The following is a 27,257-nucleotide window of genomic DNA, read 5'->3' on the forward strand; positions in this document are numbered from 1 at the left end:
TTTTGCACATTGAGTCCAAGCTTCTAATTAAAGAGTCCTACTGGAGCTTCCTAAGGAATTTGCTCCCTGGATTCCAAATAGAAAGGTTTAAAGGAGTCTAGTTTCATTTTAAAAGCCCACATGCAAAAATAAGTGAAGTACCTTGAAATTGCCAGTGAAGCGGTCACCCTGAAATCTACAGAATAAAAGCATAAGCTTTCCAGGAGGAAAATCTGTTTTCAAATAAGGAAATGGATATTATAGCTTCTTAAATGCCATTCATTCAGAGGAGGAAAATCAACAGGGATAAAAGACCTTGAAGAAGACTCTTTTCATGTCTATTTAAATGAAAATTTTATTCAATTTGTGACTATTAAATAGCTTACAATTTATAGTGGTATTTCGTGTATCCACATATCTAAAGATAATTTTTTATATAATTTATCATGGTTCATACTGAGTTAGCTCTGAAATTATAAATACTTTCTAATAGTTTTGCCTAAAATATGAATAAACATACTCATTCTTAAACATTCAGATATTATATTAAAATAACTATTAAAATAATAACTGTATTATAATCCAAAAATCTAGAATATAAGTGTTCAATCTTGATTTTTTTTTTTTTAGATTTTATTTACTTATTTGACAGAGAGAGAGAGAGTACAAGCAGGGGGAGTGTCAGGGAGAGGGAGAAGCAGGTTCCTGCTGAGCAGAAGAGAGCCCCATGTGGGATGCAATCCCAGGAGCCTGGGATCATGACCAGAGCTAAAGGCAGATGTTTACCTGACTGAGCCACCCAGGCACCTCTCACCCTTGATTTTGACTCCAATTATATAGGAGCTACAAGTATAAGATTTTAACATGTTTAGATTGTAGATTATTTTTAAAAAAATGATTCACCTCTTGAATCCTTAAGTAAAGATTGGCACATTCAATAGATTTGTATTGGCACATTCAAAGTTCTGGTCACCTGGTTCCAGCCTCCATTAAACCTATAGTCTACTGGAGGAAAAATTAAGTAACCTGAGAGTTTAAATGTAGTCTAACAAGTGCTATAGTGAGGTCAGTGCAGCACATTATAATTACATATTGCAGGATCCTCTTACATGAAATTGAGGGGTCAGAGAGAGTTTCCAGGCAAAGTGATATAGAAGATGATACCTGATGTATTAGTAGAAGTCAGCTAAGCAAAGGGATGGAGAAGAATTCTTTAATCACAGTGAGCATCATATGTGAAAAGTCTGAAGGCAAAAGAGGATTGCTGTTCTTTGAAAAAGTAAGAGAAATCCAATGTAACTAGAAGTTAGAATTCTTGAGCAAATGAAATAGGAACTGGGTATTCTAAGTAAGGATGAAGTGATAAGCTGATACTGCATCATGGAAGTCCATTTTCACTATATTTAACAATTTGACCTTCCTTCTAAGAGCAGTGGGATTCTTAGTAAGATTTTCTTAAATAAAGTGAACTGTTCAGATTAACACTGTAGAAACATTTCGGTGTAAAGAAAAGATGATGGGCAGACGAGAGCAGAGAAACTACATGCTGAAGGTCTTATTTAGAGTCTGGTTTAGGGTTCCTGACAAGAGATGCTGTGCCTCAATTAGAATACCACTAATGAACAATGCAGAGAAGTAGCTGGTATCATCAGATTTTTTAGAAGATTAAATTGAGAGTTGTTTGTAAGTAGAGGAGGATGAGGATGAGGGGGCAGGGAACCTAACTTAGATTTCTGGAATCTACAATAGTGGTAAGTGGTTCTACTTCCAAAGATAGAAAACTCAGGATAAGCTTACAAGGGAAGGCCATGAGATCATTTATGGGCATAGCAAGGTTTTTTTAAATAAGTTTTAATTTTTTATTAACATATAATGTATTATTAGCCCCAGGGGTACAGGTCTGTGAATCATCAGGCGTACACACTTCATAGCACATGCCCTCCCCATTGTCCATAACCCAGCCACCCTCTCCCTATGCCCCTCGCCCTGGAAACCCTCACTTTGTTTTGTGGGATTAAGAATCTCTTATGGTTTATCTCCCTCCCAATCCCATCTTGTTTCATTTTTTTCCTTCCCTACCTGCTAACCACCCCCCCCCACGTGCCTCTCAAATTCCTTATATCAGGGAGATCGTAGGACATAGAAAGTTTTATGTTTCTGTAGGATTCCAAATGAGATGGCCAGCAGAAATTTGGATCTAAGGAATTTGAAGCTCAGGAATGAGATCTGAACAAGAGGTACAAATTTTAGACTTTTCAGCAAGTAGATGGTAATTGAACATATGGGAGTGGATGATATTACTCAGAGAAGATGTTTAAAAGGGTGATTCTCCCTCAAACTTTGGGTTCAGATGAATTACCTAGAAGACCTGATAAAATTCAGAGTACCAACTCCAGAGTGTCTTATTGAGTAGGTGTAGGATGTAGTTGATACATATCTGTTTTTTGACAAATAGAGTCCCATCACATGATTTTGATCAGATGATCATCTGATCCCACTCTGAAATAAAAGAAGAGGGCCTTGCAAATTAGCTTTAGTAGGATCAGCACATAAGGGACAGGCAGAGCAATGGGAATCCAGAAGGAAGACTGTGAAGAAGTAACCAGAGGCATTGAAGAGAAACCCAGGAGAATCAAATGACACAAATTCTATGGGACGAGAAAAGATACAAGAGAAGAAATGGTCAACAGGGTCAAAAGTGTTGAGACATAAAGTAAAGATGAAGGCTGAAATACATGTATTAGATGTTAACAAAAAGGAGGTCATAACAAAGTTGGCAAGAACAGCTTCAGTAGAATAATGTGGGCTGAAGCCAGATTGCAGTGGGCTGAGGGTTGAATATGAGATGAGGATTCAGAGACATGAAGCAGAGACAAAGTCTTTCTTTCTTTCTTTCTTTTTTTTTTTTTTTTGAGACAAAGTCTTTTAAAAGAAGTTAGTCTCAGAAAAGGGAAGGAGTTTGATGTAGCTGAGCATGGGGAGGAGGTTGAATGTTTTAGGAAGGAAACAACTTGAGTCAAAGTCTTACATCATACCTGACATGCTCCATTCCTAATTTCTTGGCATTTTTTTTAAAACAAATTCATTGAAGTATAACTTAATATTTTATAAAATTCATTGATTTCATGTATACATTTCATTGGCTTTAATAAAATTACAAGTTGTGTAACCCTTGCCATAATCCAGTATTTAATAATTCCATTACCCCAGTGATATCCTTAATGCCCATTAAATCCCCAGTCCCACACCCAGCTCCAGGCAAACACTCATGTACTTCCTATTTCTGTGGGTTTACCTACTCTAGACATTCTGTATAAATTGTACAATATGTGGTCTTTTATGTCTGACTTCTTTGACGTAGTATGTCAATGATGAGGTTCACCTATGTTGTAGCATGCAATTAGTATTTCATTCCTTTTTATTGTTGAATTGTATTCCATTTATGGATATACCACCTATTATATATCCATTTCTAAATTGATGAACATCTGATTGTTTCTACTTTTTTTTTTTTTAGATTTTTATTCATGTATTTGACAGACAGAGATCACAAGTAGGCAGAGAGGCAGGCAGAGAGAGAAGGGGGGAAGCAGGCTCTCTGCCGAGCAGAGAGCCGGATGAATGCGGAGCTTGATCCTAGGACCCTGAGATCATGATCTGAGCTGAAGGCAGAGGCTTTAACCCACTGAGCCACCCAGGTGCCCCTGTTTCTACCTTTTGACCATCATTCATAAATGGTGCTACTATAAACATTCACTTACAAATCTTTTTTGTAAACATACATTTCTTTCATTTCTCTGGGCTACTTCTCTAAGAGTAGGATTCTTAGATTGTATATTAAGTTTATGTTGAACTTTCTATGAAACTGTCAAACACTTTCCTCAAGTGGCTGCACCACTTTTTTTTTTTTTTTTTTAAAAAGAGTTCATTTATTTATTTGATAGAGATCACAAGTAGGAGAGACACAGAGAGTGAGAGGGAAGCAGGCTCCCCGCCCAAGCAGAAAGCCCAATGTAGGGCTCGATCCCAGGATCCTGAGACCATGACCCGAGCCGAAGGCACAGGCTTTAACCCACTGAGCCACCTAGGTGCCCCTACTTTTTATGCCCACATTCCCGCCCCAGTCCTATAAAAGCTGATATTTGATTTACATTTGTAACTGGATTCATTTATTTGGACTAGAAGGAAAAAGAGCTGTGCACCTTTCGGATAGTGGGAAGCAAAATAAGCTACTGCTTCATGTTTTATACATGGTACTAATACTTAAAATTTTTGAAATGTACCTAAGTATCAGAGGTGGTCTAGATTACAAGGGGCCAGTCATGGAAATGACTTTTCTATCCCTTCCATCACATAGTCTGTTATTCCACCTTTGTCCTTTCTTGCAAATACATGACAGTGGACAGCGGGTTTAACTACACCCAGACAAAGGTAGGTGATACATTCTGGGATCTAGTGGGGCAGGAGGATGGAAGTCCCTACATCTTGCTGTCTACTTGAGATAACCAGTATCTTCTATCACAGCTTAAGCATCACCAGCGGGGGACTTTGGGGGTGATACTAAGCTTCATTTAAGCTTGAGGTTCTCATCTTTACAATGAGGATTATAATAATACCTACCTTATAGGGATGTTGTAATGGATTAAATGAGATTTTATATGTAAAGGACCTAACACAGTTCAGCCCAGAGTTGGCATTCAAAAAATGCAAGTGTTTGCATTTTATAATGAAGAAAAGTGATCAAGAAGTGTTGTCAAATACTACGATGCAGTTATATTTATGAAATTTGTTTTATATGATTCTCATTTGCACATATCTTATGTTAATATTCCCTCTTTCAAATGGAAACCTTCTTAAATTTAGAATTAGTTTATTTTTATTTGATACAGATAAAAGTCACAATAGTAACAACCATAATGCCCTTCATTATCTTAGAGTAACTATATAAGAAGACATTTACCTTCCTTAGGTAAAATTTAGTGCTGAAACAGTTTTATGAGGTAGGCAAAGATTCCAGATGGTCCGTGTTGGAGAAAAGATTTTCAGCTATATCTTTCTCACCACGACTCCACATCTCAACTACTTGCTGTGCTAGCCCTGCCAGTGGGAATGACTGTATCTGTTACAGGCGGTTGATATTGAGAAGTACAAAGACTAGAAAAGCTTATGAGATATAGCTCAGGCTCATCTCATGCATGTTTGTTGCTCTGACAAAGGGTCAAGATCAGGAATCACCTATATCTGATGATTACAATCAACTGTTCAGCAATGCAAGCTAACTCCTTTCTCCTTCCTACATCACTTCAACACTATCGACTCTGTTTTTCACTTTAATAGCTGAATTTTGCCCTGAAATTGCCAAAGTTAACTTTTGACATTTTTGACTTTAGACTTTTTGTCTATATAGATTGAATGCTTACTCTTTTTATCTCTTAAAAATGCTGCAGATTATGTTTGTTTTGGATTTATTCTCTGATGGCAATTATTAAGTTGCTCATTCAAGAGCATGCCTCTCATATGGAAATCAGGTATTGGGAGAGAACTATTAAGAAAACACTTGGATAGCCTACCACAGTGTTAAATACACAGTTCCTGTGTGGAAAATATGAAAGCATCTTCTCGGCCAGATGTGGTCGGCAGCATTTGCGGCACATCATATATCTTGGGAGGTGTAGATTCTCTTCAGTATTCAGTTATTTTGTGAGGGAAATGTGTAAATTAGAGTCACAGCCATCATATCAACATATATGTTAGTCAACAAAATAGATGGCATAGATGCAGATGGTGTCGTGAGTTGTTTTCAATGTGGGTCCACATTTGAAAATAATTTTTACTGTTTCCTTCAGTGTCATCACTTTTAATGTCATCTATTCCACCTAATTTTTAAACTGTAAATATAATCCAGTATTTGAAGAGAAAATCAAAGTGACCCTTAATGACAGCAACTAAAACTAATTTGATATGCCAGCAAAATTAGTCTTTAAATTTATATGTATCTAAATGCATATAATAGGACCACAAATACACCCATAATTTAGGCTAGAATTCTTCAATTAATCAATATGAGAAAAAGTTTGTTTCTCTCCTGTAATTTTTAAAAAATCTGTGGATGCAACTTTAAATATCAGGGCATTCCTTACAAAAATTTTCGGGTTTGATAAAGATTTAGAAATCCTTTCTTGTAATGTAGGACTATGGGCAAGTGATACAAACTTACACTCTCCTGTTTGTCCAAGTATCAATTCACATTTAATCTACTAAAATATTTTAATCCATCTTTCCCCATAGAAAATCGAGCCTAAATTTAAAGAGCTCTTTCTTTTTTTAATGCAATTTAAGCCAAAGTTATAATTAATTTAAAGATAATTTGGGGACTAATTTTAAAGTATGTTGATGGCATGGCAAACATTTATTTAATTTTCTGTGCTGCTATAGAAATGATAATACCCAAGAAATATTAAATATTGTGGCACTTGCTATGGTTTATATATATTAACTCATTTAATTCTCAGGACAAGCCCTAAAGTAGATGCTAAATGCTATTATTAGTTTAACAACAGCCTGAAACTTAGAGAAGTATGCACATTGCCCAATGTCAGAAAGCTTGTAAGGAATTGAACTGAGAAGATCTTTTCCCTGAAACCCTTGTTCTTAACCACTCACTTTCTACTTTGTCTCACTGTGGCATTTATATTCTAAGCTATTTTCAAAGGTATATTTAAATTTTTAAATATTTTAAATGTACTTAAAATCATATGACTATATAAATATGTATATTTGTATAAATAACTATTTTTTTCCTCATACTAAACAAAGTGCTCCAAATACTCTGCTCCCATGTCTCCTTTTAGGTCACCGAGTGTCCTCTCTTTAGGAATCACCCATCAAAGGGGTCAGGGTTGTATTTTCCTTTTTTCCCTTATTGTAAATGAATTATGTATACACCCTGAAGTAATTAGCAAAGGCGCTGTTGTTCAGCTGAATTTTAAACTAATTAATCTGACCTAATTCCTGTCAAAAATAATTAGGATGAAATATGTCCTCCCTAAGCAAGTCTTTTAAGCTAAGTTGCTAAAGCATGGTATCTCCTGTGTATTCACTACGCTAAAATTGAGAGGGCTACTTATTCAGTGGTTTTAGAGGAAATGCTAAAATGCTACTCATGAAATGCCTTCTGAGCATCACCTCCTCAGTTTCTGTATCTAAATAAAATACAAGAAGCTGGACTAACAATGGGGATGGTGCCATGTGCGATATCAATGACCCCATAACATATTGTGGTTTGCAATTAAAACTTAAAAACTAGTTCCTCCTTTCCAAAAGGCTCTTGGTTGAAGATTTTTGCCCCATTTCTCAGTCCATTCTACTTTCCTAATCTAAAAGCTATTCAGTTGTCTTCTAACTCTCCCACTCCTTACCTGTCCATTTTTATTTTTTTTATTTTTAACATCTTAAGTATTGTAATGAAATGAGGAAATGTCTCATGTAGGAGATAAGTCCTGAGCTGTATATAGGAAGAGAATTTAGGAAAAGTATATAAGCAAGCTTTACTGACAGATGCAGTTTGACAACAATTTGAGATGATCTCTGGTAACAATGACTGCAGTTTGAATATGATGATGGTGTTTCTATCACTGGTTGCCTGAAGACTTAACCACTGTCCTGTCACTCTATAGCAGCTTCTTCTGTGAGCCCTCTAACCTTGCTCTCTGATACATTAAGGATCTCTTAGGAGAAGAGAGCATTGTTGAACATAAATATCTTATCACCAAGCAGTTCAGAGTTAATAACTTCCTTATTAAACCCATGAACTCTTCATGTTTTGTAGTCTTCCCTCCCCAACCTCCTTCCAAGTTAGTTTCTAGGCAACCAGTATGCACTGAATTACATTAAGCTCTTTATTTCAAGGCTGCAGTTGAGGATTTTGCTGCATATTTGTTGCCTCATTTATGGAGACTGCAGAATAAAATTCATTAATTCTGTTTAATCTTCAGTACTTCAGTGATTTGGTTCTAAACCACACTACCTGTACCTGTTTTTCATGTTTAAATCACCCCTGTGCTATTTTATATGTTGGTTATTCGAGAGATTTTGTAAGCTCTAATTTGACATCACACAAGCAAAAGTCCCACAATTTCCAGTTCTTGATGATCATTCAGCATTTTGGGGTCACTTCTTAGGAATTTAAAATTTTCAAAATCCTCTGTCTTGAATAGCTAACATGTCTACAGCTGACTTTTAATAACAAAGAACATACAGTTTAGAAATAGCCTGGGGATGCCTGGGTGGCTCAGTTGGTTAAGCAGCTGCCTTCGGCTCAGGTCATGATCCCAGCGTCCTGGGATCGAGTCCCATATCGGGCTCCTTGCTCCGTAGGGAGCCTGCTTCTCCGTCTGACTCTGCCTTCCACTCTGTCTGCCTGTGCTCGCTCTCGCTCGCTCTCTCTGACAAATAAATAAAATCTTAAAAAAAAAAAAGAAATAGTCTGAAAGTGTATTAAGCATTTACAAAAGAAAGAGTATTGTTTGTTTTAACAAATTAAGATTTTGATGTGGAACAGAGGTTCTTGGAAATATCCTTTGTTGGTGTGAATCAAAGAATCAAGGTTATACTTCCAAATTTCACCCAGCACTGTGTGAGCAGAACTGTTCTGTTTTGAATGTGAATGTTTTGAGATATTCTCTCAAAAACTCTAAGCAAGGGTCTGTGTGTGTGTGCGCACGCATGTGTATACATACATTTACATCCTCACAATTGAGTGAAAACATAAATGTTTGTTCAGTCTAGTTTCTTAAAATACAAAGTAATCACCTGCATTGGTCACACTAAAGGATGTCTTGAAGAGAAGGGAAGTCACAACTTCTCAAACTCTGATCCAATCCCTTTCCCTTTACCTGCTTAGAGTCTAGCTAGTGGAATATAAGGCTGGTTGAAAAAAATGAAGAGTCTTATAGCAGGCTCTGCCAGCTGTCCACTCCAAGTTCATGAGGGACAAACCTTCCAGAGGATCTTTTTGCCATGATGGAACTTTCCAGACAAGGTCTACATTGCCTAGTCCCCTTTGCATATACAGGGTGCCATGTTATAGGGTTTTCCTCAGAAAATGTGGGCAGAAGTGATATATGCCATTCTCCAGCTAGTCTCCTTGCAATCCTTCTATATGATCTTCTGTGTGTCTCTCTTATCCCCCTCTGCCAATTGGATGTTAGTAAGTACTCAACCTGAGGCAGACCCTCTGTCATCAGTGACCACATTGTGGACACCACCTCTCTAGACCTTGCTTGTAAAACTGTTATTCATCACTGAGAATCTGGGTGTATCTGTTCCAACAGCTTAATATTACTTTAACTTATAAAAGCCCTGAGAGAGTATGACTTCAGTCAGCAAAATCACAAACATTCTTCATTGCCTGCTATGTGCCATATACCACAGATGGCGAGAATCCAACAATAGCCATGTTGAGAATGACCTCTAACCCCATTCAGTTGTTACTAGCAGACTATTCAAACAATTGCATTAAATCCATTAATTATATGCATGTAAAGAAATGCAAAATAGAAATTGAGTGGCTTTAGAGCACATAATGTAGGTAGGTCTAACCTACGTAGTGTTGACAATATTTTTATTTATTTATTTTTTATTATTTCCAAATACTCCGGACAAATCCACATCTGGATTTCATGTTATATTCAGGGAACTGAGCCCAGAAAAAACTAATAGACTAATTAGGTTAAACAGTTTCTTTAAATCGTTTTTTTCCTTTCCTCTGAGCTTTAAGGGTACTTAGAAAACATTTCACCTACTCCTTCCTTTCACAAATGAGGAGAAATGTCTTTTCCAAACTAATAATACCATCTGCTTTAATAAATGGTATATTTATTGTGTGCCAGAAACTATGTTATTTGTTTTTAACAAATTTTTTATTGTGAATTATTGTATCCATATAGGTGAGTCTGCCATAAAAGTGATATAGGTCAGTAATTTACCATAAAAAGAGCACTCAGGTAATGCCACTCAGACCTTATATGGGTAATTACCTCCTCCCCAAAATTGTTGAACAGCCCTCCCTGATGAGGGAGAAGAAGGCAAGCTGAGGGCAAAGTACAAGCTGACACCCCACAACCCATCCCCCTGCCGCCATGTGGGATATGTGTGACGTTCCTTAGGCACTTCTGGCTGCCCTAAAGCTAAGGGAAGGGAAAAACAAATGGTTAATTAATAGAGATCACAGTCCTGCCAGAGAAGTCTCCATCAGTTTACCAATATCTTAGTGATTTACAAGGAAAAAGCATTCTTATCAATAGCCTAACTTTCAGAGACCCATAACTCAATTTCTTAGAGCCCTAACATCTCCTTCCCCTATGTAAGTAATGTGGAAAACAGAGGCATAAGGAAATGTAAACAAAGTTTCTTCAAGACCTGTAGGCTATTGACAAGGACTTACAATAGGAAGAGTATAACATTCCTCCAAAAAGCTCCCAACTATCTTAATGCTTTACTAGAGGAAAAACAAACTGGGCTTGACAATAGCAAGGCCTCCAGTATCCTGAGTCTTCTTGAGCTGATGAAAGTCCTTTTAGACACCTCTCTGTCCTTACATCCCCCAGCTCCCAGGTATATAATCAGCCACCCCTCATAACCCCAGTGCAACAGCTCTTTCTGCCCATGGTTTCCATCCCTGTGCTTTAATAAAATTACCTTTTTGCACCAAAGACATCTCAAGAATTCTTACTTGGCCGTGGACTCCAGACCTCACCAACATTTGAAAACTACATTAACCCCAATTCCAACTCCTTTCCTTTTCATCTCCTTACTGCCTTTCCTCATAGGGTCATGACTATTAACTTTGCTTTTCTTTATATAGTTGGAGCACATTCACATGCATCCAGAAATGCTGTTTTTTTTTTTCATCTGTTTTTAAGTTCAAACCTGAATCATAATAGTACATATGCTGTTATGTCTGGTTCCTTTCATGCAACTCTCCATTTGTGATATTCATTCATGTTCTTGTTTGTAGCATTATTTGGGGTCATTTTCATTGTATTGTATAAATATGCCACAATTTATTCTACTGTATAAACATCCTAAAATGTATCCATTTTAGAAAGAATAGCATTTGGTTGTTTGTTGTGAATAACTCAGCAGTCTTTTACCTGTTTCTTGGCCCACATGTGCATTTATTTCCATCTCCTAATTCTCAGACTTGGGTGTTGTTATATCAGGCAGGCATAATTCTGCAGAATTATGAAAAGAGGTGGGAAGGCAGGGCTGAGGTAATGTAATAGAGCCAGATATACTGAGTTAGTTACCTAATGGCAGTCTCACAGATTTTTTAGATCAATGTTGAGTGGATTAAGCTGAGTTCTACCGTGTATCATTGAAACAAATGAAAAGAGAAAATAGATGATCATTGTCTTTTTTGAAATGTTGTAACTCATTCTGTGGTAACATGGGTGGGATGCAATGCCTTCTTGCTCTCGTTTGGTTTTTAACATTTTTGTTATTTTATTTCCATACTTTTATCAAGCCAAGCCCTTCCTCCCCGCCCCCCACCCCACCCCATCCCCACATGGCATATGCTTTTCCATTGGCCTGGAATGTTCTTATTGTAAAACCATCTATGATTACCTTTTTCTCTTATCATGATCATTTCAACTCAACTCAGAAGTCTTCTCTGATAATCTTCCTTGCCTCCTTTCACTCTCAATTACACTACCCTTTATAATTGCTGTTATCCTGTTTATAGCATCTTTTTTCTTTTTTCTTTCTCTTCCTTTTCTTTCCTTGCCTTCCTTCCCCTTTCTTTTTCTGCCCTCCCTCCCACACCCTTCTTTGCTCCCTTCATCTTCCTTCCTTCCTTCCCCCCTTCCTTCTTCCCTCTTTTCCCTGCCTTCCCAAAATGTAATCATAAGGCATCTCTTTTCCTTAGCAAACTAGCCCAAGTGTCCTCAACAATACCTGATTCACAATAGGTGTTCAAGAAATGTCTAATAAATAAATGGAAGAAAGGGAGGAAGGAAAAGGGAGGGTGGCCAAGTAGTAAAGAGACCATCCACATTTATAAAAAATCTGTAGTTCTGTATGTCAGGTATAAATGAGAGATTTGTAGATTCAGATCTTATTAGGAGGCTATACACAATCCAAAATGTACCAGATAATTAAAGATTAGAAAGAAGCAGGAAACCCAATGTTTCCACACAATGAGGCAGACTAAACGCAACAAAGAAACTAAAGACACAGGACTGTGTGTGACCATCATTCCAATTTTCTTTGTATATCTCTGTGCCAAGCTGTATATATATGAATTCCTAATGGTCTGACTAATGTTCATCTCAAAGAAAGAATCTGAGTCAAAAGTGACCTCAGGGTTACTAGCCATGGAAACAGAAGAGAGAGAGAGTGTGTCATTAGATGCGATAGTCAAGAACAGAGAAGGACCAAAAGGAAAAAAAAAAAAAGAAAAAGAAAAAGAAAGAAAGAAAAACAAAAGAAAAAAAAGAAAGAAAGAAACCCTGTGAGCAAGGGTTTGGTAGTCTCTCACATTCATTTGGAATAACCTGACTGATATCCAAAGTTTAATATGAGTGAGGCTATTGGGTAAGCCTGGGAGAAAGAGTCTTAGAAGGCTTCACAAAATTGTTTGTCTACAGCATTGTGATAAGGCACAAAGTGTCAATATTTACAAAGGTCCATGAGGAATGGCCCAAGATATCACAGAACAATGACGCTCATAACAGAGGTATAAGTTCCAGGAATTTACCAAACTGTTGGCAATAAAATAAATGTATATTTGAGACCATAAAGAAAAGAGAGTCACTTTCTACTAGAGGTAGACTCAGTAAGAAAGTAATATAATACTTGTGCTTTTGGAGAGGGAAATTGTTTAAGTATCTATAGTGTCAAACTGCATATATTAACCCTTTAATCAAAAAGTATTTCTACTCATTTAGGCTGCCCCCTCCCAAGGTGGCGACTTTAATTTTATCATGTTAGTGAGAAAAGAAATGACATTGGGCACTTGAGTGCACTTAATGCAACATGATAGACAACTTGACAAGAATATGAAGTAAGAGAAAGAGGGTATGGACTGTGCCCTATAGATAACAAATTTTTTTTCTAAAGTCATTGCTGAGGAAACAGTAGAATGTAACAGCCCAGGAAGCCCATGTAATTTTACATGAGAGAGTAGTCAATAGATTGCAGACGGGGAAAAATTTGAGCATTTCTCAGAAAAGAAAAAAAAAAAAAGACTTTGACAGGACGACTGTGACATCTAAATGGAGCAGAGAATCTGGCACATAGATTCACATCTCTCATTTGTGAGAGCTCAATGGGGGAGATTTATATTGAGTAATTTTGCTTGGCAATGAACTTAATACAACTCTCCTCTTCCCCAATTTTTTTAAAAAAAGTGCAAAATTAGACTAAGTAGCAGAGCTGGATCTTCTCCCTCCTAAAGCTGACTCAGCATTCCATAGACTTTATATATCAGATTTCAAGAACTAGAATATAAAAAAGTGGAGTTCATTTTCCTACCTTGCAAGAGTAGCTTTGGCTTCCCATTTCTCCTACTTGTGGTTTGCATGGTGAGGAGGTCCTAGGGGTGTTGTTCCTGAAGACCAGAGACCTAAAAGAGTGCTAATGTCATCCCAACTCTGACCTCTTTCTGCTCTGATTCTAAACTGCCAAGCCCTGTGGGCACTGAGTATTTTTCTATTTCCCCACCAATCTCAAAGAACAAAAGTATGCCTCTTTCACCTGGTTGTCTCTTAAGGATCCAGAGTGTATGATCTATTTCACTAAAGTAGTACAGGAAATCCCCAATGCTAAGAAAAGAAGGCAGTCTCAGTACAACCCTATGAAATTTTATTATTTTCTAGTCTGAGGATAGGATAAATTGAATGAAAATTCTCAGTTCCAGCTTTACTTAGAGGTGGTTCAGCTCAAAGAATTGTACAATTTCCGAGCTGAAAAAGATGTTCCTGACCATGTACATAAACTGCTTATCTTCTCATTGAGGGTATTACAGACTGGGGAGGAGAAATGACTTATATAATTCATCCTATCATGCATTTAGGTAACAATTATTTACTGGGCACTGAACACACATGTTCCAGGCACTTCATTGGCAGTTATACAGATAAAATGGTGAGTAAGACTTGATTTTTGCCCTCAGGAACTAGCAATAAATTGGGCATTTAACATGAGTAAACTGAATGGTAGCCATCACACTGCTCACCACAACACAAAAGAGGGCACTATATGCAGTCTTTACGAGTGTATGCTGTTGATTGAGGTTATCTGAGCTCACATATAACACCATAGTTGACATGTTGCATGACTTTGGGCACTTGAGTTCACTTAATTATGCTTTAATTTCCTTTTCCATGAAATGTTGATGTCTTTATCCTATAGGAATACTTGAGGATTAAATAAGAAAATGTATGTTTGTGTATATATGTGTGTATATATGTAATGCACAATAAAATATTTAATAATTAGTACTGATCAATAAACATAATAGTATTAGTCATTGTAGTAGCATAGTAGTATCATTATTGTTATTATATTCTAGACCTAGAAGTTAAAAAGAACACTTTGTAGCAGTAGAATTTATAGGTCATGACTATAGTAAGGCTTAGGAAGAGTGTTCTGTCAAAAGGTATTAAATTATTTTCTGGGGTTCTGCTTCTGGTTTTCCGGACTTTATTTCTAACTTTGTGAGACTTTTCGAATGCCACATTTCAGCCAGGACCATACGTACACTACACACATAACTTTAGGGGTGCCTCTAATTCTCATGATGATTCTAGATTAGTATCACATGTGTTCCAGTAAATAACAGTGAAATTCATGAGGAAGGAGTAACTATTTCTAATTCACATGAAGTTGTTGTTTGAATTAGAATTGTGGCCTCCTGGCGTATAAGTTCTTATCCACTAACCCAAACATGATAAAATATATGAAAACGTTGTGCATACAACAATATGTAATATAAATGTAAGTTGGTAACACTTTCTGTTCTCCAGTGTAGGTAGGCTGTAAGTGCTCCGAAGTCTGGGATGTACCCATTGTCTATCTCTGAGTAACGGTGTGCTCCAAAACATAGTCACTAAAACAAAAATAATTATTTAATCTATGATTTGGTCGGGGTCAGCCAGGATGACTGCTCTGCTCCATGTAGCTTCAGTTGGGGGTAGTTTGACTTGAGGCTGGGAATCCATTTTCAAGATGGCTCACTTACATAACTAGAAAGTTTGTGACAGCTGTCGTAGTAAACGCAACCCAAACTGGAGCCCTATTTCAGGCTGGCTGCTTATTAGGGCTCCCGCACAGTATGGCTGCCTCAAGATGGTAACACTGCTTACCTAGTAGCTTAGAGCTTCTAAGTGAGTGTCACAAAAAATCCAGGCAGGGAAAAGGAAGGAAGGAAGGAAGGAAGGAAGGAAGGAAGGAAGGAAGGAAGGAAGGAAAGAAAGAAAGAAAGAAAGAAAGAAAGAAAAGTCCAGTCTGAAACTGTGGTTTTTTGGTCTAACTTGAGTAGTCAAATAATTAGTTCTGGCACAGTTCCAAGTCCATGCAGATTCAGGGGAAAGAATATAGACCATCATTTCACTGTAGGAGAAGTATCAAAATTACATAATGAGAAGAGCATGTGAGCATGACCACACCAAAAAATGCAGTCTGCCAAAAAATGCTATATCTACTTTGCCAGCACAGTGTCTGACAGAGTATTGGTACTTTACTAAATATTTGCTTATTGAATGAATAAATTCAGTGAATGAAAATAAAGAAACCTATATTATTATCCCAGTTCCTGCTTTTTTCTAACTGACACAGATTTGGGCTTGAAATTTACTTTTTAATCTGGGCATATACTTTTATATGTCTTCAGTTGATATTGGAGTCAAGCTCCTTTGGGGAATAAGGAAATGATTACAAAGAAAGATTGGGAGTGTCTTTGAAGAACACTAATTTGAATAAATTAGGTGAAATTTGATTGTAAAGATTTATCAAGTTATCAAAGACTATTATGAGAGAGGAACATAATTTTGAAGGAGGAAAATAATTGATGGTGAACCAATGTGGTTGCAATGAAGGACACAATTCGATGACAAGCGATTGGGCAGCTTTTGGGAGAACATCAGCCAAAAGAAGTATCAGCAGAACTATGTTTAATTAATGAACAGCGGCAGAAGAGGGTGCTCTAAAAAAGATTAGAGATAGCAATTGAGGCTGTGCCTCCTGGGAAATATTGGATGACTGAAGTACTTCTGTGTGTGATGTGATTAAAATAATCAAGGAGAATGTTGAACATCAAATCATGAATTTAAAAGATTTAGTGTTCCTATCTGAAGCTGTAAGAAACATCAAACGGTAATTTCTGATTAATCTTGGAATACAGGGAAGGCCACCAACACAATGGCTGTTTTCAGAAGTTATAGTGGAAATGTCTTTTCCTTTGCCCATAACAACCTGGTTTATTATTTGTCCTTCAGGATTTTAGTCCTGTGCCCTTATTATGAAATATATTCAGAGCTGAAAATTGCAACTTGAACTGTCACCTAGGAGAAGTTGTAGATTATAGATTTCTCCTCTGTACATCTATAATTATTTCTATTTTTAATGAAAACAAAGAAAATAAAGTTTGCCCAATCGTATTAGTAAGTGGAAACACTTCAAACTTCAGGGAAAAAAAAAAAAAGCTGATACTGACCATGTCAGTCTTTACTGTTTTGCCATCAAGTGTTTCCTGAATTCCTCCAGAATGGTTTTTTTCCCAACTTTGACTGAAGTTAAGGGGCAAGGAATTTGCTTTTTTTATTCCCCTTTTGTCATTCTTTTCTAAACCTTTCTTATATTAGAATAACTCAGAGGGATTTGGCTATTAGGTTTCTGAGTATCATGAGTTAATATAAGAGTAGTATCACTCCTATCTCTTTTTACTGAAGCAGTCTGCTTGCTGTAATGGTGGGAATGACTGATAATCATGTTTTTTTTTTAACCAGTATTTCACTTTACTTCAGTAAATACCTGTGTAACTGAATGTGTTTGATGTAAAAGGTACTTTCAGTATGTGATAAAATTTACATTTATTTACATATTAATGGATAGGAGTTGGACATTGTAATGTTATCAGTGGCTTTAAAAAATACTTAGAATATTCTTGTTTAGCTTCATATTGGTGAATATGATTTAGATGTCATAATTTTATCACTGGTCTTAAAAATTACTTAGAAATTACTCTTGATTTAGCTTCAAATTTGCTATGAGAAATTTAAAATATAGTATGTTCTTAATTCAAGGGCTGGGTAGTCAAAGACATTACACTGTAAATCATGCTTTAATTGACATCTCTGGCTAGGTAGAAAGTTAATTTATGTTTTGTTGTATATAAATAAATTAGAAATTTAAAGCAAATATATACATTTTCTTTGGTATAATTCAAACTGAAATTAAGGTATCCCAAGCAGGCTGGTCATGAGCCCAGTGATGGAGATTCCAGATATGGTAAACCCTTAAAACAGATAAAAAGCATTGCATACAAACACACTGGCTCTATCTTCAAAATGACACCAAACTTCATCACATAGTTTGTAAAGGTAATCATATAGGAGGGAGAAAAATATTCAGATGGGACTATGGCTACACAATGAGACACTGGCCTACCAACCTAAAGTAGTTTATAGTAGTTACTCTCACTGTCTCCTCACCACACGCACCTTTGATTAAAGTCCTAATCATCACCTATAATTACATTTTTATTTGTGCATTAATATGCTTTAACATCTGTCCCCCTCACTAGTCTGGGAGCTTCTTATGGAAGACTATGGATAAGTAGCATTTCCCTCTGAATCCCTTGTGTTTTGTATAGGATATTGCATATTGTAGGCACTTCCATTAGCTTTTATTATAAGATCATTTTCTCTTTATATTTTCCATAGAGACACTGCTCCTCTGGACAGCCTCAGTATATCGAGGTATGCTGTAAAGTCTTTGATAGGGTCTTGAGGCATCTGGTAGAAAGCTATGACTAAAATCTAGCAATAAATAAATAAATAAATAAAATCTAGCGAATAGTTTCATCTTTCTATTAGTGCCATGTCCCTCCAGAGCAAAAAGTAAACATTTGGCTGGACCAGGTTGTCAGTCAAAAAAAAAAAAGGAAAACATCTATCTCTGCTCATTTTGTATTTCTCTCATTGGAGACTTCTGAGTAATGTAATTTCTCTCATTGGAGACTTCTGATTAGGGGCGCCTAGGTGGCTCAGTCATTAAGCGTCTGCCTTTGGCTCAGGTCATGATCCCAGGGTTCTGGCATCAAGCCCTGCATAGGGCTCCTTGCTCTGCAGGAAACCTGTTTCCCCCTGCTTCCACTCCCCCTGCTTCTGTTCCCTCTCTCGCTGTCTCTCTCTGTAAAATAAATAAAATTTTTTAAAAAATCTTAACAAAAAGACTAGCTCCACCATTACTTTATTGTGAGGTGTTTTCTCATTTGTTTTTGTTGTTGTTATTTGTTTTTGTTTTTAATCCCCTGTTCTTGTCCTATAACATCTGACATGGCACTTAGTCCATGGAAGCCTTTCAATAATATCTGTTGACTGAATTCAGACACTATGTTTAATCTTATGATGGCAGAGGAAGACCAAAAAAAAAAAAAAAAAAAGGAATAATGGAGTTAGAACTTCCCACTGTTCAACCGTGAGGATTTAGTGCTGACAATAGCACTTTTGAGCTGTGTAATCTTGGTTGAGTTACTTAAACTTTCAAAATCTTCATTTTCTTCAGTTAGGAAATAGAATATTGTTGTATTTGATAAAATGGTGCAATTTTTGTAAAGCTGTTGGAACAGTATGAGTGCAGTGTGTAAATATGCCTTCTCACAAAAGAGAAATGACTATTTATTAGCAAATACAAAATAAAATTTAACCCTGCAGTATAATCCCCTAAACCTTCACAGACTGCCAAAACTAACATAGTCATAGCACACTAAACTCCTCCATAACTTTAGCATAAAAAGACAGAAGATCATATCGGGTTTGAACTAAATCATGCAAGGTTTGCCAATGACATAAAGAGAAGGATCCAGATCAGAGCCCTTTGTTTCCTATAATGTAGTCTTACTTATCCTGAACAGCATTATGGGAAGACACTAGCATATTTGTACCTCTCAGGAGTTATTTAAAGGATGCCTAAAAAAATGTCCTTTTTTTTTTTTGGCAATAGCCATAACACAAAAAAAGGTGACACTCTCACAAGCTTAACAAGAGATATAGATCAGAAACTTTTTTTTTCTAAATAAAGATCTTATTTTCATGGTGTCTGGTCTCTCTGACCTAAATTGCAGTAATTCAGTATGTGTGAAATTACCTTTTCTAGGACGGGAAGATCATAGCAAAAAAGAAAAAAAAAGAGGAAAAAGTGGTGAGAAAGAAAAGAATATACAACATAGGCAGTTCAGTCTATCTGACAAAGAGCCTGAGACTAATAAGAAACTAAATAGTTTTAACAAAGAGAACTCAGAAAAGGTAACTACTAATAAGAAGGACTAGCAATTATCTCCATTCCTCAGCTATGTTTAAGGAGGTGAAAAAGTCTTTTAAGAACTAAAATAAAATAATGTTCAGGCCAAAGAATGGCATCTAATTGAGTTCTCTATTTCTGGGGCTTATTTTATTAAACTTTTTTATCACTTTCAAGTTCATAGTGATGGCGTAGCAGATTTATTTCGGTAATTAAATGGATTGTTATTTACCAGTAGAAATAAAGCTGGCATAAAAAGACATATGATCAGTAACATAGTTCACACTTTATGAATTATTACTTAAGGCTGATAAATGGGATCATTCTTTCCAAACAGGTTAGCGTACTATGTCTCAGGTCTAAAAACTGGAAGCAGATCAGAAAAGGTCAATAACCAGCAACTTGTGACCATCCATGTTTCTTTTTTTTTTTTTCACCTTCTTTGCTTCAGAATAAGTCATAAAAATATCACAAAGTATAATCTTTTCATAATGCTGTGGTCAGCACTTGAGCAGTGTGAGTTACAGTCCTAATATTATTGCTGGCAGGTGTTATATTGTGGGTTGGATTTTGTAAACCAGAATTTGATGTGTAGGAGTCTTCAACTTGGTGTTGGAGTCCCACATGTTAGGGGTGGGTGGTGTATGAACAGACAGGTTCTAAATGAGTCAGCCTGATAAAGGCTGGGCAGTTTTACATGCTTGAGGAAACTTCTAGAAGAAAATAATGACTTGATAACTCTAATACTCAAACACTTTGGGATTATTACATCTAGAATTTCTAATTGGGCTGAAAAATATTACAAAGAAGTAATGCAGTCTTCATGGTAGGAAGGGGGAAATCAAAATAGGGGTTCTGGGTCTTGCATCTACAATAAATTTCTGCTGAGTTTTTATAAGCCATGCTGGACCTTTGGAGTACATGTTTAAATGATACTACTCATGAAGTTTGCCCAAATTAATGAAATTCAGTTTAAGAATGAAGGATAAAAGAATAATTTTCATTTTGAAAAGTTTACTAAACCTCTAGCAAGTTGTGTATATAGTAAGATGAAATCTCTCTCTCTCCTTTTTGTAATAGCCATAGACTAGTAGGAGTCAACCTTCTGAACTTTGCATACAAAAGAGAGAGAAGATAGGAAGAGATTTATTGGTAATACACTTTGGGGAGGTACTAATATAGTCCCCAAATCAGTCAAGGTGGGTATGCTTATGCTGTGTTAACAAACACAGAGGCTCAGAACAACAAAATCTTTCTCAGATCATATGTCCATCTCAGGTCAGCAGGAGTCTTTGCTTCTCATTGTCTCCACTCAGGTTATTCAAGTCCCCTGTGGGCCCAAATTCAAGAGCAATCTGATCATACTTACAGAATGAAGAAAACAAAAAACAAACAAAGAACAAAAAATAAGACAAAACATGAAATACTTGGTAAACAGCCATAGTGACTACTATAGCACCCATATTTCCTTGATTAACATTGTTTCTTTGAAAATATGTATTTTACTATTATACATTGCTCCCCCCCTTCCTCCCTTACTGTTTGAAGTTATCCCAACACATATCCCTGGATTAGATGAAGTCTGTAGTTTCAGAAATGCTGAGTTTTGGTGTAAGAGACATCTTATATAATACATGATCTGTCCTCTCATTTTACAGATAAAATTGATGAAGAAAATGTGACCTACATATGTTAAATTACCTACCTAATTACATAAACTAAGTTAATGTCAAAGGTGTGTTCTGATTCTCAGTTGGCATCTCTGCTGTTACGTTGCACAGTATCCTTTGGGATATTATAGCAATAACTGAAGTTGTTGAATTCCAATTGGGATTTCAATAATATTCTATATAGAATGCAAAGCATTTTTATTTTTTTAATTATGCATCACATATGTCTAGCACTTTCATACCTTCTTTGATAGAAGTCCCACATGAGCGTGGGACATTCGTGTTTTATTAACTATTAGATTACCAGTACCTACAGGGGCATCTGGCACATAAAAGATACTGAATTAATATTTTCTATTTTTTATCATCTGTTTATATTTTGTATATCCACCTACCTGGCTGTCCAGTGAATTGAAGAGGAAAGATTTCAGTTTCATTGGTTTGTGTAGTTTCAATGCCTAGCAAAATATATAGTTATATGAACAATAACACATAGTTAAATTTTGTAATTAATTGATAAGTAAAAGGAATGGTAATGTCGTTAATTGTGCTAATCTGAGGACTGCAGAGCAAATCTGAATTAGTGGAAGGGCTGAACTGCAGTATGTTTTTTGAAAAAAAGTCCGATTTTATTGACGTTCACATAAGTGATAACAAAGCTAACAATATCACTGTAAGTGTTCTCTTTCTCGAAAGTTATAGCTTACATGCAGAAATTTACCTGCCCATTTGTGAATTAGGATGGTCTTATAGATTTTCCAATAAATCTTCTTTTTTAAAAGTTATTGTCCTTAGCTTAATTCTGAAATAATTGCCATGTATCCCATTTTAAATATTTTTGAACAGTTTATAATGTTGAACCAAATTGATCATTGTCTAGCAAATATGGCAAGTGGACTTGCTTTGAATTTGTCATATTATCCTAGTAACATCTGTCTTTAAGCTTCTGATTTACACATGCTTAAATATAGTATTCTTAATAATTTACTACACTTCTCTTTCCAAAAATAAATTTTATGTTCAAAGGGTAAAAACTGCTCATCTGTTCTTCAGCAAAACATTCAGACCGTAAGTCAAATAGCTCAAATATTAGGTTGACACCTATACAAAGGATTTAAAATCTAAGTGCAGATCTCAAAGCAAACATTCCCTTTGGATGAGTTTTCCCCCAACCACCTCATTTTATTTAAAGTTTCTTGGACACCCAGCAGATTTTTTTTTAATTTTTAATTTTTTATAAACATATATTTTTATCCCCAGGGGTACAGGTCTGTGAATCACCAGGTTTACACACTTCACAGCACTCACCAAAGCACATACCCTCCCCAATGTCCATAATCCCACCCCCTTCTCCCAACTCCCCTCCCCCCAGCAACCCTCAGTTTGTTTTGTGAGATTGAGTCACTTATGGTTTGTCTCCCTCCCAATTCCATCTTGTTTCATTGATTCTTCTTCTACCCACTTAAGCCAGCAGATTTTGTGAAAACTCTTGATTGTGTTCTCTAACTGGTTTAGTATTAAACCAGTTAATATGGTGGCTTAGTATTACGGTGTTCTGAGATTTGTGTGTGTGTGTATGTGTTTGTGTGGTAAGGTGGAGGGGCTCTGGGGAGCAAGGGTGATTTAGTACTTTTTATTTCCCCACTGAAGAACGTTCAAGATCAAAAGAGCTGATCTAAAAGGCACATGAGCTTGGCTTCTGCAGGATTGCCTGGAGCAAATAGCACTGTTAGCATCTATAAGCAGGATGTGACAAGCTTCTCACTCACCACCTTTGGAGAAGCAAAGCTCAGCATTTTGACATATGCTGGGAACAACCAACTCTACATTATATTAAAGAGAAACTGGTGTTTTTTACTGTTTCATGAAGACCCATGAAAAAGCCTATATCAGACATCATGTGACCAACCTTTATAAAAAGTTCCTTCCAATTTCCTATTTTACCTCCTCTCAATGCAAACAGTTCTCCCCACCCCCACAGGCTTTTCAGTCAGTCAGCTTGTTTTCTACTTTCATTACCCTCCCATCTCTCTCGCAGCGCACACAAATACACACCTGCCTACACACACATACGTGCACATATACACACTCTACCTGTTCCTATCTCAAACAAATGATCTCTCTTGGCTTCTTTAGTAAGGATTTTGGTTCTTACTCCTTTCAGAAATATAAAACATAAGTCCTTTTAGGAAGCAACAGACGGTCTATAGCAAATAGTTTTTTCCCCTGTCACTTGTATAAGAATTTGTCCTCTGTTCTGTGTTCAACTTTGTCCCACAGTGGAATCAACATATTCACTCATTTAGTTAACAAATATTTATTGAGCGACTACAGGTGCCAGACATTTTCCAAAAGATGAGCTAAATATTTAATAGTGACTTTCATATTCATGGTTTGTTTGACTAAAAAGCTACTTGTCATTCTCAGTAAATATTTACTTTATAGTAATGGTCACAGAGCATTGCCGTAGGTGGTATTCGGAAGAGGAGGGAATGTTTGTGGTGCTAAGAAAAGGCAGTCAGCTTTCTTGGAACTGTGTGATTGATAGAAAGAACTTTAGCATAATGAAAACAAACTCTAGGAAACACACATCAAAACCACAGTGAGGTATCACCTCACACTTCTCAAAATGGCCATTATCAGAAAGACAAGAAATAACAAACTTTGGTGAGGATGTAAATAAGAGGAAACCCTTCTACAGTGTTAATGGGGTGCAGCCACTGTAGAAAACAGTATGGAAGTTCCACAAAAAATAAAATAAAACTATCATAAGATTCAGTAATTTCACTTCTGGGTATTTACCCAAAGAAAAGAGAAACACTTATCCGAAAAAGATATATGCACCCCTATTTTAATGTGTTATTATTTACAATAGCCAAGATATGGAAAGAACCCAAGTGTCCATTCATAGATGAATAGTTAAAGAAGATGTGGTATATTTTACACACATACAAACACGCAGACACACAGACACACACACAATGAAATATTACTCAGCCATAAAAAAAGAATGAAATCTTACCATTTATGACAACATGGATGGACCTAGAGGGTATTATGCTAAGTGAAATAAGTCAGGAAAGGACCAATATCAAATGGTTTCACTTATATGTGGAATCTAAAAAAACAAATCAATGAGCAAACAATAAAGAGACCCATACAGAAGATAAACACAGGGAAGAGAAATGGGGAGATAGCAAAATGGATGAAAGGGAGTGGGAAGTATGGGCTTCTGGTTATTAAATGAATAATTCATAGGAATGAAAGGCACAGCATGGGGGACGCAGTCAACGGTTATTGTAATTGCGTTGTATGATAACAGATGGTAGCTACACATATGGTGAGCATAGCATAAAATACAAAGTTGTTGAGTCACTGTGTACTTAAAACTGATGTAACCTTGTGTATCAATCATACTTCATTTTTTAAAAAGATTTATTTATTTATTTGAGAGAAAGAGAAAGAGTGGGAGGAGGGGAGAGAAGGAGAGGGTGAGAATCCCAAGCAGACTCCCTACTGAGCACAGAGTCCAATGTGGGGCTCGATCTCATGACCCAAAATCACAACCCGAGCCAAAACCAAGAGTCAGACACTCAACCAACTGAGACACTCAGGTGCCTCAATTATACTTCATTTAAAAAAAAAAAAGTATAGATAGCCACTTTGCCACTGGATACTTATTTCTTGCTGGAGAGTAAAATTTTACAGATCCAAGGGCAGGTATCAAAGAGTAAGTGAATTAAAGCATTAGGCTAAATAGGAATAACAGGAGGTCAGAGTTGGAATGGACCTAGAAATATGATCTCCAAAGTCCTTATTTCATGTTGATGAAAACTAAAGAGCATACAGAGAGAAAAATTAATAAGTCTTTCTGGATTTGGAACATGTGATCATAGGTTCTCTTTGGTTATTTGAAAATCTATTAGCAATGTTACCTGCCACCTTTCCCAGTTGAGCACAAATACCAACTTTCTTTTTCAATAAAGGCTTCTGTGATCTTTCCCAACTCTCACAAAGCATTTTGAATATGGTGGAACTTTCAGTGATTTTATTACATTATATTATATACTATGTATTTGTCAACCAGAACAAAACCACATCATCCTATTTGGCTTTATAATTTTAAGCTGCCGAATGTCCAGCACTTTATGTATGAAGCATTGGAATGTTGTACTTGTATGCTCATAACTACCTTTGATGTAAGCATTTCCATTTCCATTTTACAAGTGGAAAGTGACTCACAGAAAGCTTCAAGGTCACACAGGAAATAGAGGTGTCAGCACTCAAACCTGAGTTCTTCTACTGTCAATATTGGCTTACTTTGTCAAAATCTATACTTGTTTATACAGTAATAGTAAAATCACTGGGCATTAATATTTCATATATATGCTTATATACATGTATACACAGGAACATGTGTTACATACATAAAGGTAATTATATACAATTGACTTTTAGTATTTACATATAGAAAAATAATTTATTAATATAAATACCTTGTATTAATTTGCTTCACCTTTACATGTACTCTTCAGTTTTAAACAGGATATATCGGTGTCTTATCATTCTTTTTGAACATCTAGCATCTCTCCTTCCTTCCTAGACTTAATTAGAGAGGCCCTCCCGGTTATGAAGCAGACCCCCCCCTTACCCCCTTATATTATTGCAGCTATAATGTCCAAACATAAGCTTTCCCAGCTTACTTTTCAGCCAGTGGGTGGCAGACTGAGTTTAGGTGTCATTTCTAGTCTTAAGGTCACTGGCCTGAATTGCCAACATTCTGGAAGTCTTAAAAGACCCCTAAAATTCTCCTAATAATTTATGTTCCACCTAACTTAACCAGAAAGCTTTCTGTGGTATGGGCTTCAGAACTCTAAGGGCATAGTATAGTAGAAATTTTGGAAAGATTCTGATGTCTGAAAGTGACTTTTCTTTCTCAATCTCAGCTTTTTAATTTTTATGGAAATTGGGATAATAATAATTAGCTCACAAGGTAATAGTGAGAATTAAGTGGTATGATAATTGTCAAGATTGAAGCACTATATCTGGTAACAGAAATAGATTTGCATACAGTCCCTAATTCTTGAAAAAATCAAAATAGGAGATTCTTCACAAATTTTCAGGGAAAATAAAAATTGAACACTGACTTTATTTTGTAAGCGATGGGTTACAGATCTCTTTCTTTCTAACAAAATCTGCTTTTGGTAAGTGATCTTCCTTAGAAGATAATGTCCCACCCCTAAAGTAATTTTCTTCCTCCTAAAGATCATTTCTTAGTTAATAGAATCTAGGGTAGAAATCAGCATTAAGGAACATGTATTGTATAGAATTTCTGTTACTGGAAATTTATATGTTAATTCAACCAATCCCTAAATCTGGTACAAACTTACTAAAAATACCCATTTATGAGATTCAAAAAGGTAAAAATCTACCAGCCGAAGTTTTAAAATCTGGCACACAAGACTGTTGGAAGCCATATCTTTTAATTTCAAGTCCAAAACACTTTCTACCTTTCCTCACAATAACAAAACATTCTTTTTCCTCCCATCTCTTTCCCAATGTGAGAGTTATCTTGATATCAAGATATCAAACTTGTTGAATTCCTGAGATATTAAAAAAAAGAAATGGGTGCTATTTCACTTATCTTTAAAATGCAGTGTACGTTTTTCAGTTTATTGTTATTCTATTTACTAGTGCGGTAAACTCAACCTAAGTTAATGGGGAAGGGTGAATTCATTTTCATTTTAAGTGACCCTTGGGTAGAAATGTTTTTGATAACTGGAGTTTTCCTCCTTTACTATGACTTTTTACATTTTCTGGATGCTTTATTAGGCCCATATAAACACCAGTTTACTCCTAAGAGCTAAGCAGATTAGCTTAAATTTCAACTCATCCAATATCTAGCTATGTAAGGCTGGGAAAATCATTTAAACTTACGGTGGTGTCCTCACCGTAAAATGGGGATAATGTCAGAACAGACTTCACAGGGCTGTTGTAATAATTAAATCCTAGAAACATTTCTATATAGTGCAAAATGTCTACAAAGCACCCAGTGCTCAGATCAACTGTTCCGCTGAGGGACAT

The 27,257-nt window shown here is 36.2% G+C and overlaps 1 pseudogene; it reads right to left on the reverse strand.

The window, feature by feature from the left end:
* LOC101681276 overlaps nt 1–27,257 on the reverse strand; it is a 78,312-nt pseudogene extending 51,055 nt beyond the window's left edge.

Source organism: Mustela putorius, unplaced genomic scaffold (assembly GCF_011764305.1).
Source record: "Mustela putorius furo isolate JIRA1106 unplaced genomic scaffold, ASM1176430v1.1 tig00003850_pilon_pilon_pilon, whole genome shotgun sequence".
Lineage (NCBI taxonomy): Eukaryota > Metazoa > Chordata > Mammalia > Carnivora > Mustelidae > Mustela > Mustela putorius.